General features: G+C 29.7%; 1 long non-coding RNA gene and 1 pseudogene across 1 annotated transcript; both read left to right on the top strand.

Moving 5' to 3' along the window:
- The first annotated feature begins 677 nt into the window (after window positions 1–677).
- On the top strand, window positions 678–5,243 carry LOC111037423 (annotated as a pseudogene).
- A 3,874-nt stretch (window positions 5,244–9,117) lies between these two features.
- Window positions 9,118–10,484, top strand: LOC111037425. The gene is made up of 3 exons (XR_002604882.1): window positions 9,118–9,398; window positions 9,500–9,646; window positions 9,882–10,484. It is a non-coding gene; the product is annotated as an uncharacterized LOC111037425 (long non-coding RNA).
- Window positions 10,485–12,380: the final 1,896 nt, after the last annotated feature.

Raw genomic sequence — 12,380 nt, 5'->3', positions numbered from 1 at the left:
TGTAAACAGTAAATGCAAGGTCAGGACTGTGGCCACTCTTGACCCTATCAATTTCCATCCATCAAAAGTTGAACGTAACTACAACAACTCAGTTAGTATATTATTAAAATAGCATGTCTAATCGGTAGCCAATAACGGTCAAACTTATTTTTGATATATCGCAACAAGAGATTTAGAATTGTAAAGTTTGAATTTTTAACGCCGTTCATGTGGTATGTTGACTTAGTCCACATTTCAAATCACAATGATGACAGATTTTATTTTATTCCGTGGACACTCGAAACTCTCCGAGGACTGAAATTGTTCATAATTTTTCTCGTTGCTAGGCATACGTGTACATCATTCCTATTGTTGCGTTTCATTTTTCCGCCAAGTCGATAAACACTATATTTTATACAACCATTTATTTTCCAATCTTAAAATATAATTGTATTATAATATATTATTGATGTTGTGATAACCGTTTTTGGTTTTTTTTTTTTTACATTTTACCCTGAGCCGTAATCAATTTATTTATGTTCGTAAACTAAGGTAAAATCAAAATAGCGAAATGGATTCACAGTGATACAAATGAACCATACATTGCTAACAATATATTGCGGTGATATAATATTATGGCCTAAACGTTAAACACACTGAACTTTTCCGCGATTCATTAAAATCATTATCGAGTCAATATGGAGGATGAAATGTCATTTTCCGAAATCATGACGACGATAGAAAAGTTGAACGTAGAAATACAAACAGTTGGCAAAAGTATTAGGAAAAAAAATGAAGATATTAAGCTAAGGAATATTAGTCTAAATAGACTAGATTCACAAATGCAAAAACAAAGTTAGATAATTTTAAAAATAAATATTAAGTCAAAATCTATTATTAGCTTACCTTTTTTTTTTTTAGTTTCGTTTAATAAACAGCTAACTAATGAAATTGGTAACTTCGATAAGCCCAAACACGAATACGAAGATGAATTAAACGATAAGCTACACAATAAAAAAGTAATTTTATCAAGGATTAACGACCAATTTGAAGAAATACAACGATTATTGGGTGAGTTGAAGTTTTTTTCATACAAGATTTGAAGTTATGTAAAACAATATTTGGGTTTTTTTTCAAAAACTTAACCAAGTAAAAAATTGATAACATTTTGATTCTTGGTAAGGTTATTCTTCTAATTATGGTTATTTATTTTAATAATTTACAAAATTGAGTTCAAATCTCACATACTCGTTTATAAAACCGTATAGGACATTTAGTCCTCAGTATACACATTTTTTTTTGCACACTAAATTCCTCCCAATCTAATGGTAAGTAAAAAGGTCAATAATAATATGATATAAACTATAGTTGATTCAAATGATCAGATAGTTCATAAGTTATGGATCATACTAGAGGTCCACATATACCTGTTGCTACCCATATGACCATATAGTTGTGGTTCATAAGCTTCACTAAAATGTCCCACTTAAATAGATCAATTTATGTATACATACTGTTGTATTCTGTTAAAATGAATATAAAATAAAAATAATATACAGTTACACAAGTTTAATATTTGTATGTCAATTAGTATAAAACCACATAGTAATGACACTAGACAATGGTTAAAATTAATATTTTGGAACGAAATAATGAATTGGGAATGTTTTTTTTTATTTTGGTATTATCTTAACTAAATTACATGTACCGAATGATCTACTTTGCGTAAGAAATTCATTATTTCAAAAACTATTAACGTTTTTGAAAATTTGTTTTTTATACTATCTTAAGTCGTCAAGTACAAAATTTTTTCAAGAAAAATAATATTTTTGAAATTTCACTGTTGTTATCATTTTATTTAATTTGTTTCTTATTCGTTCAATGACAACATGCATTTTTAATGAAGCAGATGTTATTTGGAGTACTTTGATGTGATTTTTTATGAGTAGTTTATCGGTAGTAAGTATTTAAGTTTTAAATTGGTGGATGTGGTGTGGTACTTTGTTACTCCGAACAATCGTTTGCCCACTACTCCGGCCAACACTTTTTTTTAAGTAAGTACTTAAAACCAATAAATTACTAGTCTGAAATTTGATTTTGATAGACCGAAACACTGTGAATAATATTGTGTTTTAGAACGTGATACTAAAAATGTATACTGTCATTCAAGATATTAAAAATGTTTAGAAAAATTATAAAGATAGCAATAGTATAATGATATTATATATAATATACATTTTTTTTCACAACTTCGAATTATGTAAAAAGAGGAATATTTACAAAAACGTTAGTGTTTATTGAAGTAATAAGTGTCTTGCGTCAAATGGACCGCACCGTTTATTACATACTTCGAAGAATACATATATTAGGTATATTTTGATTTATATAATACTACCTTTAATATTTCTATTGGTAGCTGAAAAAGATGACAAAAATGAGTTCATTGATCAGCAAATGAAATTCACTACGGGAAATAGTAATTCTGCCCACAAAAACACTATACTATTGTCAAAGGTATTAATTACACTCTTTATGAATTATTAATAAAATTACTTTAAAAAAATGCTTTTATGTCCTAAAAATTCTGAATATTGGAAAAAAATGCACTTATTTTTAAAAATGTGCGATATGAATTTGGTGTAAATTCTAATATGTATTTAAAAATATCGTAGAAGGTGTTTGACTTCTTAAATAAGGAAAAAAAATTATTTTCATACATAATCATTATTCTTTTTATTTAGTTTTAGATCTTTTATATTTATATACATTTACACTGTTTAAGTTTGTTAAATTTATATAAATATAATGTAAAAGTCTTAAAATAAAATTCAAATTTTGAATTCAAAAACTTCAAAAGTTCCCCAAAAATGCTCTACTCTAAATATGAAAAAAAAAATGACTTTAAAATTAAAAATTACCAAAAGTTGCAAAATAAAAACTTGGTTTTAGGCTTTAAAAATACACGAAACGTATATGTTAAGCATAACGTAGCTTGATTCGTAAAATAATGCAAAGTGCATTGAAATCCCAGTCTCATTAATAATAGTTGAGCTAATTGCAGAGATTGGAAAGTGAAAAAAAAGATAAATATTACAAGTCACTGTGCAAAACCCTGATGATAGAGGACATTTTATCCAACAACTTAAATGTCAAAATCGCCAAAAAGTTGACGGATGAAAACATAATTTTCAGCGAAAAACATCAGAATTCTAAGAAAGTATATATACTTAAATAAAAATTGCATATTAGTTCAAAAGCACAATAGTTAATTGTAAATACTAAAATTTTTGTTTACTGTAGGCTCTGAAAAAGGCATTGGAAAACGTCGAACTTTGGAAATACCGTTACTGGTCATATTTCGATGAATCATACGACAAGGCCGATAAAACCAAAATAATAAAGGTTGGTTGGTTCATCATTGCTAGGTAATTTTAGTAGAAAAAACATTTGAATCAGTGCAATTTCTGAATAGCGAACATTCTCGATTGCTGAAATTTCGATATTAGATAGGTTTGTAAAACACAATATTATTTTAAAGAATACCTAAAAAGTAATATTAATAACACTAGCTGTCCGACGTTTCGTGGGCCAAAGATAATAGATTTGTAGTTTTAATAAATATGTTTGTAAAAAATGTCTATCTTCAAATTGTGTTATAACAGTAGTATGTCGAATTGTAACCAAGTACAGCCATTTAGATAAACAAAAAAAAAAAATATTTTCTTTTATCTTAATCTGAAAATCAATCATATGTGCAGCAACTTTTTAGCTATTTATAAAAGTTTAAAAAATAAGATGTAGATAAAAAACTCCAATTTTCAAATGTTCAAGGCATCCATTAATATAACTACATATTGTTAAAATCAGAAAAGTAGTTTTTGAGCCTGTTAAATTCAGATAAACCGACATCTATTTGTAGCTGTATCACCTGACTTTGCCCGTGAAAAAAAATGATAAAATATATGGCTCTATGTATCTTGGTTTTGGTGTACCTCAGTTTTTGGGCTAATGTGTGTCAGTTTATCTCGCTTTGTGAACTAATTCAATACATATTGACATTCACCCTCGGCGGATTGAATATAACACTTGATATAAATCGAACGCGGTTCAACTACTTTCTAAATGTTTCTGATATTTCCAAGAAAGATTTGAAATTTTCAAAAAATAATCGGTCAATCAGTTTTTGAGTTACCTATTCAAGCTACAAATATGCATTGAACTCTGATATTTGTTTATAGATATATTTTCTTTATTTAAAACGTTAAACGTGGTAATTTGATGTATGCTTTTATCTCATCTATCCGATTTAGATTTCTACTAATTATTTCTCCGATTACTATTATAATATGCAGAAAGCTGTAACCAACGGCAGTCATTTATAAACAAAAACATTTTTCGATCTCACCCTAAATCTTAAAATCTTTGTTTGAGCATCTATTCGGAATGGACGTATTGGGTTCAATTGTTAATCAAAACCACCCAGGGACTCACTCAAACACGCAAACAATTTCCTCGAAATCAGTCCAGCCGCTTAGGAGGAGCTCAGAATTTTAATATCTGCACAATTTAACCACAAAAATAGGACGAGCATGCTTAAAAAGTCACCTTGTACACAAAATATAAGGCCGCATCTAAATTATTGTGCTTACCATTGTCATCAAACAAAGCCTTTCAAAATAATATGATCCACAAAGAAAAGAAACGTTTCATATTATAAAGGTTAAATATAAAAATGCCGTCAGGATTTCATTACGTGGTCAAATTGTGTATACCTAACCCTCGAATAGGTCATAAATAAAGTTAATTTTTAATATTGCGTTAAAGATAATTCTCAACTCAATCCTCCGAGATTATTGGTTCACCTGGTGCATAAAAGAATAATACTCACTAATTAAAATAACCCGATTAAACGCTGTATCGTATTTTTTTTAGATAATTTCTCCCGCAAAATTCTGTTTTGGTTGGGTACTCTAGTCAGGCTTTCAAGTCTTAACCGTCGACATGTTATTATTATTCACGACGATTTCGCTTCTACTGCGTTTCAGTTGATAATGTCAACCTTCAATCTATTAATTAATAATGGATATATGTGCTATTGGAGATCAATGGCCAAGCTACTAACGGAGAATGCTCAGCTCTGGACGAGGCCGGCGCCGGACCAATCTGGAATCCACTTTAAAGTCAATTTTCCGTTCGATGAAAATACAAATTTAACTGCAAACAAAGATCAGACAAACGACGGGTTTGAGTCCTTAAAGTATTAAAATAATAATTATTGTTGTTCCTATATAATTAGTATAGTCACTTATAAAGAAAGTTATGTTGCAATATCTATCGGCTGTACACTCACTACGCCGTATAGATTAGGTTTAATGTCCGTTGATATTATTGATGTTAAATAATTAATAACATTTTTGATTTTCGATTGTTTTTATTTTGTTACCTATACTTACCTATCCATTTAGACCTAATAGTATTGACAATAATTACGACTCGGAGATACTTTTTTCTTACCAATGCAACAACCATTAAACCACGACTGTTTACTATACACGAGATTGAGCATTTTTGTTTTTGAATTTATTTGTGTTTTTTGTTTTGTTTTATATCCACGGTATTGTTATAATATGATTCGAAAAATCGTATTTAGCGCTGAAAGTGACAGACACGAGATTTGAATTAAACCACCGCCAATAATATTGTTGATGTTGTTTGCATTCAGTAGACAGTTGGTATCGTATTTACATTTAATATTTATTTCTATCGCGAAATGATATTCAAAATATTCACCTCGTATTACCTCCACTGACATTATACAGTGTGTATTGCCCGATTAGTGATGACCATCACTCATTTATCCTCAACATCGGAAAAAATTCTTGAAAGCAAGATTTTTAGTCGGATTTGGAGGACCGCGCAGTCGTGCGAGTGGGTACTTTTGCAAGATGTCTGCCTATTGCATCTTAAATATTATTATACACTCTCAATGTAGTTATAATAGATTGACATTTTATTTAGGGCACATATTATTTGAGGAGATCAAGGAAATCATGTTGAAAACATTTCGTCACAAGATAGTGCATCAAAAACGATTGGCCAACAATTAAAAATTCGTCAATAATCCTTACAACTGTCAAAGTACTTTTCATCAATTAAACGAATATATTTTTATGTACTTAACTAATTTTATTTTATTTATTGTACTGTAATTAAATTCCATTAAATTAAGCCGTAAAAATAAAAATTGTTTTTAAAATTGTAAACGTCAATCATTTAAACATAAAAGTGTACATCAATATAGGTTGTATAACTATTGTTTCCTGTAAGAATCGTTTTTATTTTATATCACTGACCACTGTAATACTATATTCAAAATAGCAGTTAGCCTTTACAGCCAGTTGAAAAATAAATAATTATTGTAATGTCGACGAGATGAACAAATCACGTCGCCTCTAGAAGTCTGACAATATGGGGGGACGCGCTTATTAAAAAACTCAAATACTATAAAACGCGTCAAGCCAATCAATTATTTTTCGATAAAATGAGTCTCGCTGTGTTCACAAAAGATTTACCCACCCACACTAAAGAAGGTACAACAAAATACGCGCACACCATGTTGTACGAGTATGGTGTTCCGGTCGTCTAGACGGTGCACTGTTACATCATTGTAATTTATGTAGTAAATGTTTTTGAACAGACTATTATCATCATCATTATTATTATTTGTTATTATTACTTATTATTGTTATTATTATTATTATTATTATTATTATTATTATTCGTCAACAGACCTAGTCGTTTTTATCAATCTATAGACCTCGCCATCGAAGTCACTCGGTCATCGGCGAGTAATTATTATTCATTTCTTCGAGCACTGCTTCAATTTTCCACGACGCATACATTATTTGTATTATTATGCGTTTAGATTGAACGAAAAGATGAATAAATAGAGCGAGAACGACATTTGATGAAATTAAAATTGACCCGACACTCGGATGTTGGTAAACAAATTACACTATGGTTTTCTACGAATATTTTATTCAATTTAATTATTTGCGAATAAGGATTATCACCTCCCTCCTTCCACTGCAGAACCGTTTTGCTGAAGGTCTCCAATAGTCGTCAAATTTATTGAAAAAATCACAAAGACCACACACGTTAATAGGTACCTACCCACTACTCTAGTGGTGTGTGGTCAGGACAAGCGAGATAATTGCCACTTACTCGCTTAAAAAAAAGAGAAAAATGAATTAATATAATATTATAATGCCAACTGACAATATTTCACTCTGAAATATAGGTTTTTCATTTTAGATATGATATACTCTAGAAGTCTAGAGGTACCCACTACAATGTATTTTAAAACTTCAAAAAAATAAATTATCAAATTATATTATTTTGTTACATAAGGTGTAACAGATAGACCTGACCAAGAAAAAACAATGATGCTACCTTAACGCAGGACAGGATTTTTAATATTATATAAGTAGTAAATAATTTAAGAAACATGCACTCATGTCAGCAAATTGTCTAAAATTTTATTTTGAAAAAAATTATTACGTTCTAAATGAATTTAGTTAAAAAAATATTGATATTCAAAAAAATTCTAAAAAATAAACCACTAGACTTAGATACATGTTTTTACCAAAAAAGTCGTTCTTATAATCAGATTTACCGACTGGTTATTTTGAACTTATCCGAAAAAAATTTAGTTGAATTTTAAATTTTTATATTCAGTAATAAAAAAAAAAAATAATAATTTTTTATATTGTATACAATATGTACTATGAATTATGTACTAAAATTGGTGGTAGAAACCAAATTTAACCACGTGGTAGGGCCAATCTAAGCACTGTAACATTTCGCGACACGACACCACACGACACGATGCAGTTTGAACCAATTTTATCACAGTGAACCTTGGTTAATTATAGTCAATATTCACTATCGTAATTGGCTGTGTGTGAACAACAATAACCATTTCTAATCATCTATGACCAAATACGTTTAAAAGACAAATAAACAGTTTTCAAAGTTTCGTTGAAATATTTAAAAAAAAATTTTTAAATTTTTTAATATTTAAATTGAAAAATTGCAGGTGAAATATTTCAGATTCATTGTCTGTGGTTTTACGCAGCAGTCGGAAGTTTAATTGAGAGATTAAAAATACTTTTATAAGCTAATTTTCCGGTACCTACTAAAATTTTTTTTTTTTTTTAAGAACAAGTACGAATTGAAATAATTGTATTTTGGACACAAAGCTTCAGTCACATTTAAGTTTTAATAATTGTAAATAGTTTTTATTCCTGGTGGTTAGTGTAAGTTTTCCTTTTAATTGGTTTACATATCAAACGGATTTTTTTTTTTTTTTTGGCGCATTACCTTTTCGAGAAGTTTTACATTCAGGAAGTATGGTCCCCTCGACATCCGGAAACGAGTTCCAAACCGACATATTCTCTGTTCTGTATACTTCGGAGGTTTTCGAAAAAAATAAAATAAAAAGGAAGACGGGACACGCTTACACGACGTTACGTTTGTTTTAAAATTAACATTTAAACCACGCACCTACCTCTACTCAACCGTAATGTACCTGCGTAGGTATACAACGGATCGTAAATAGTTCACGTGAATTATTTAGGACCGCCGGTAATGTAATTGTTATTTGTTTCGGTGCGCTCCGAAAACATAATTCGTATCATAATATACGCCTATAGCATTATCGTCTTGAATATGCATAGAATTTGAACAATGGAAGTCTGTACACAGAGACTGCCGGGTTTTTTTTTTAACTCGTTGCGTTTAAAAATGAAAAACACACACACACACGCACACACACACACACACACACACACACACACACACACACACACACACACACAAACAACCTGGATAATATTATGTCCGGTTCGGTACTTATAACGTTCTATAGGTGGGTATGTATATAAGGTGCAGATTAATGACAGTTTTTAATTAATCATACCGGCTGACGTCTTTTGGCATATAATATGTTTTTTTTTTGCCGGCCTCGGAAGCCTGCTCGAGCTTCATAAATTGGCTATGAAAAATAAAACAAAAATCTTTTCAGGTCAAAGGTTAGACGATGCCACCGGCATAATTAAACTACTGTTCGTACCTACTCTACATAGTTGTCAGTCACGGCGTTCGTACAATATGACGTTGTTGATGATGCGATCCTCAACACAGAGTCATAATTTTTGCGGACGAAGTAGCGAAAAAAAATCCTGTTATATATTGCCCGGACGATAATTGTATGTGAATTGATCAACAAGCGATACCTATCAATTATTAAAACATCAAACAGGACGGTTCATCGTTCATGCTAATCGCTTTTTTAATTTTTTTACTTCAATAATGCAGTTGCTCATGGAATTTTTAAATATTGGAATTTTTACATATTGGTAAGTACACTTTCTCAATGCCATACTTTCAAATTATTTAGATTTTTATAACACTTTCTTAAGGAGTTTCCACTGGGATTATATAAAGTTCTGTTTTTCAGATGAGAACCCTCTCCCCCATCATTTCTACTGTAAACATTAAATTATTAAGTTGATAACTTTTTTGAAAATGTTGATGCCTGTTTCTAATTCAAAATTCGAACGAGTAGTTTCCAATGATGCTTTTGGAAGACTAAAATACGTAAACGGTAACATTATATTTATGATGAAAAAAAAAATGTATTTTATTACAATACATTTTATCACCCAAAGAAAATGTTGACTAAATCCTGAAAATCATGAAGTGTAGACAAATGGTTAGCCAGTTTCATGAAATTGTTAGTTTTTCGCGAAAACGTTAGTCGTCTCACTCAGTGGTTACGACGTGTAGTAGTACACTTATACTTATACCTACGTAGACTTATTATAAATATTTACTTACAGACTTATTGTTTCGACATTTTCGTCGTTTTCGGACATACATTTTGAAGCCTTTCGTCGGAAATAGAGTAGTCTTTCAGTCATCAGCTACTGGATACTGTCTTGGAGTAGAGTGAAATGTATCAATATTTTCAAAACTATAATTTATAGGTGGTGGATACGGTAAAAATTATTGGTTACATTAAACAGACAAATGCATTAGTAGTGGTGATTATACGTTATTATGCCAAATACTTACAATAATAATTACGTTTTAAAATTTCATGCGATTTATTGTCTTGAAATATTTATTTATGTGTGAAAAAAAAAATAGTTTATTATATCTAAAAATGTACAGTTATAAACCTAAAGCAAGATAAGATGTTAACGTGTTAACGAGTTGGTTTATTGTATGAAAAAAAAAACAGAAAATATTATGGCACATGCTTAAATTATAGTGAAGAAGTTGTTTAAACAATCGGTAAAATAAAAAATGTAAGCATAATACAGAATTTCAACTCTTAAGTTATTATAACTCAAAAGCTACTCGACATCATAACATATTTTAAAACTAGTATACAAATAATTGATGTTTCTTATTTAGGACTTATTGATTAAGATATTTAATAATACGGTAAATTGTTCAGAATTCAAGATTATATTATGATTAAACATTTATAATTTATAAACTATAAATTATTGTAGAGCTAGTGTCATAACTTTATAAGATTATACTTTTTATCATATTTAATAGTATATCAAGTAGTCAAGCTTTATCACTCAATTACTTTATTGTATATACGATTGTTGATTTTTAATCACAAACAATAATTATTGTTTTTCTGATATAATTTATATATTTTAATACCAATATAACATGTTTTAAATTAGTTAAATAGTTGTTCTATTTATAACCATTAACATATTATATTGATTTGTAAACTTTACTTGATAACCGATAGGTTTTTTTATCGATGTTTTCTGTATGTAATCATATATTACTATTTAATATTAATAATCTATAGTCAAAAGTGTTATACAAAGGAAAAAAGTATTTTTCATTATTATATTGAAATATTTCAAGGAGAGCGCAATTTTCAATTTTGAAATATTCCAAGTGAAACATTTAAAATTCATAAACATGTTGATAAGCGATAATACAATTATCGTTCAATGGTTTTCATTGTTCATAAATTAAAACATTACGAACTAAGTTTATATTACTACGTTATTTATTACAAGCTACAATTAAGACATTTAGATATAATTAGAAAATACATACATTTTATTGAACAGGATTAGATGAGTTCTTGGTAATCATGACAAATAGTGTACATTTAATAAATACATTTTGATGTCATTTGAATTCGTGAGGGGGCCAACGAAATTTTAGAGTGACATTATTCCCCCCTAGAGTTCACCTGTATTCAACACTACCGTTTTTTTAGAACAGAATAGACATAGACGCGTTCTGACGTAATGACGTATTCACTTGAGTGTTACTCTGATAACAATTATTTTGATTATATATTCGAATTCCATTTCAAATGAGTTTTATTCTGTTCAGAAAAATAGAAAAAAAATGTATCTCGAATGATCGAGAAATGACCAAACAAAGTGAAACATGTTTTCAAAACTATTATCCGGTTAATACTCGTGTCAGTAAGTACGCCACTTGGTACTCTTATTAGTGTATTTTCCTCCAAAAAAACGACTCTTTATTAAATTAAATTCAAATCGTATTACCAATAGATGTGCTTAAAAGTGATTCAAAACAATCATATATAAGCTGGAAAAAAATAAGATTCTATCGTGCGCTTTAGACAGTGTATATATACCGCGGTAACGCATTTACTCCAACAAAGGTACACAATATCGACTTTAGGATTGAGTTTGAGCCTCGGCGAATAGGATATAATAATAATAATAATAATAATAATAATAATAATATATCAATCGAATATTAACCTCCACCTGCAGATAGAATTTTAGAGCACGTTTATTATTATAGATGACCGAATTCGTCGAGTCAGCGTAATGGGCTAATGATTTGTAATGAAAGCTCTGATGTATGTACTATAATAATGTAATGGATGAAACTAATCGGAGACGGAAAATTATTTCCGTTTCGTTTACACTACTCGAATACAATTCGTTATAACGACGTTAACGGCATCATTAACCGTGCACTGAGGTTTCAACTTTTTACGGCGAGAGGGGGGGGCGGGGTGGCTTCAAAAATGTTGTTGATTGTAACATTTTTTAGATGTTTGATATTAGACGATTGTTATTTATTTATTTTTATACTTAACGTCTTCGAATGGACATCATAAAATTGAATTATAATATATTTTGGAAATAAGATTTCAATGTATTTAGTTACCATACCTTTTTTGGGGATTCTGGGTGGCGGGTCCGTACCTCTGGACCTCCACCCCCTCTTGTAAATACGCCACTCCACACAGCGGACGTATCTAGATTGACAATTTCTTGTGACCATTCGAAGTCACTGCAGTAATTACT

This window comes from Myzus persicae, unplaced genomic scaffold (genome assembly GCF_001856785.1).
Source record: "Myzus persicae strain clone G006 unplaced genomic scaffold, MPER_G0061.0, whole genome shotgun sequence".
In the NCBI taxonomy this organism is placed as follows: Eukaryota; Metazoa; Arthropoda; class Insecta; order Hemiptera; family Aphididae; genus Myzus; species Myzus persicae.
Note: the sequence above shows the minus strand (reverse complement) of the source record. Positions and strands in the feature narration are given on the sequence as shown.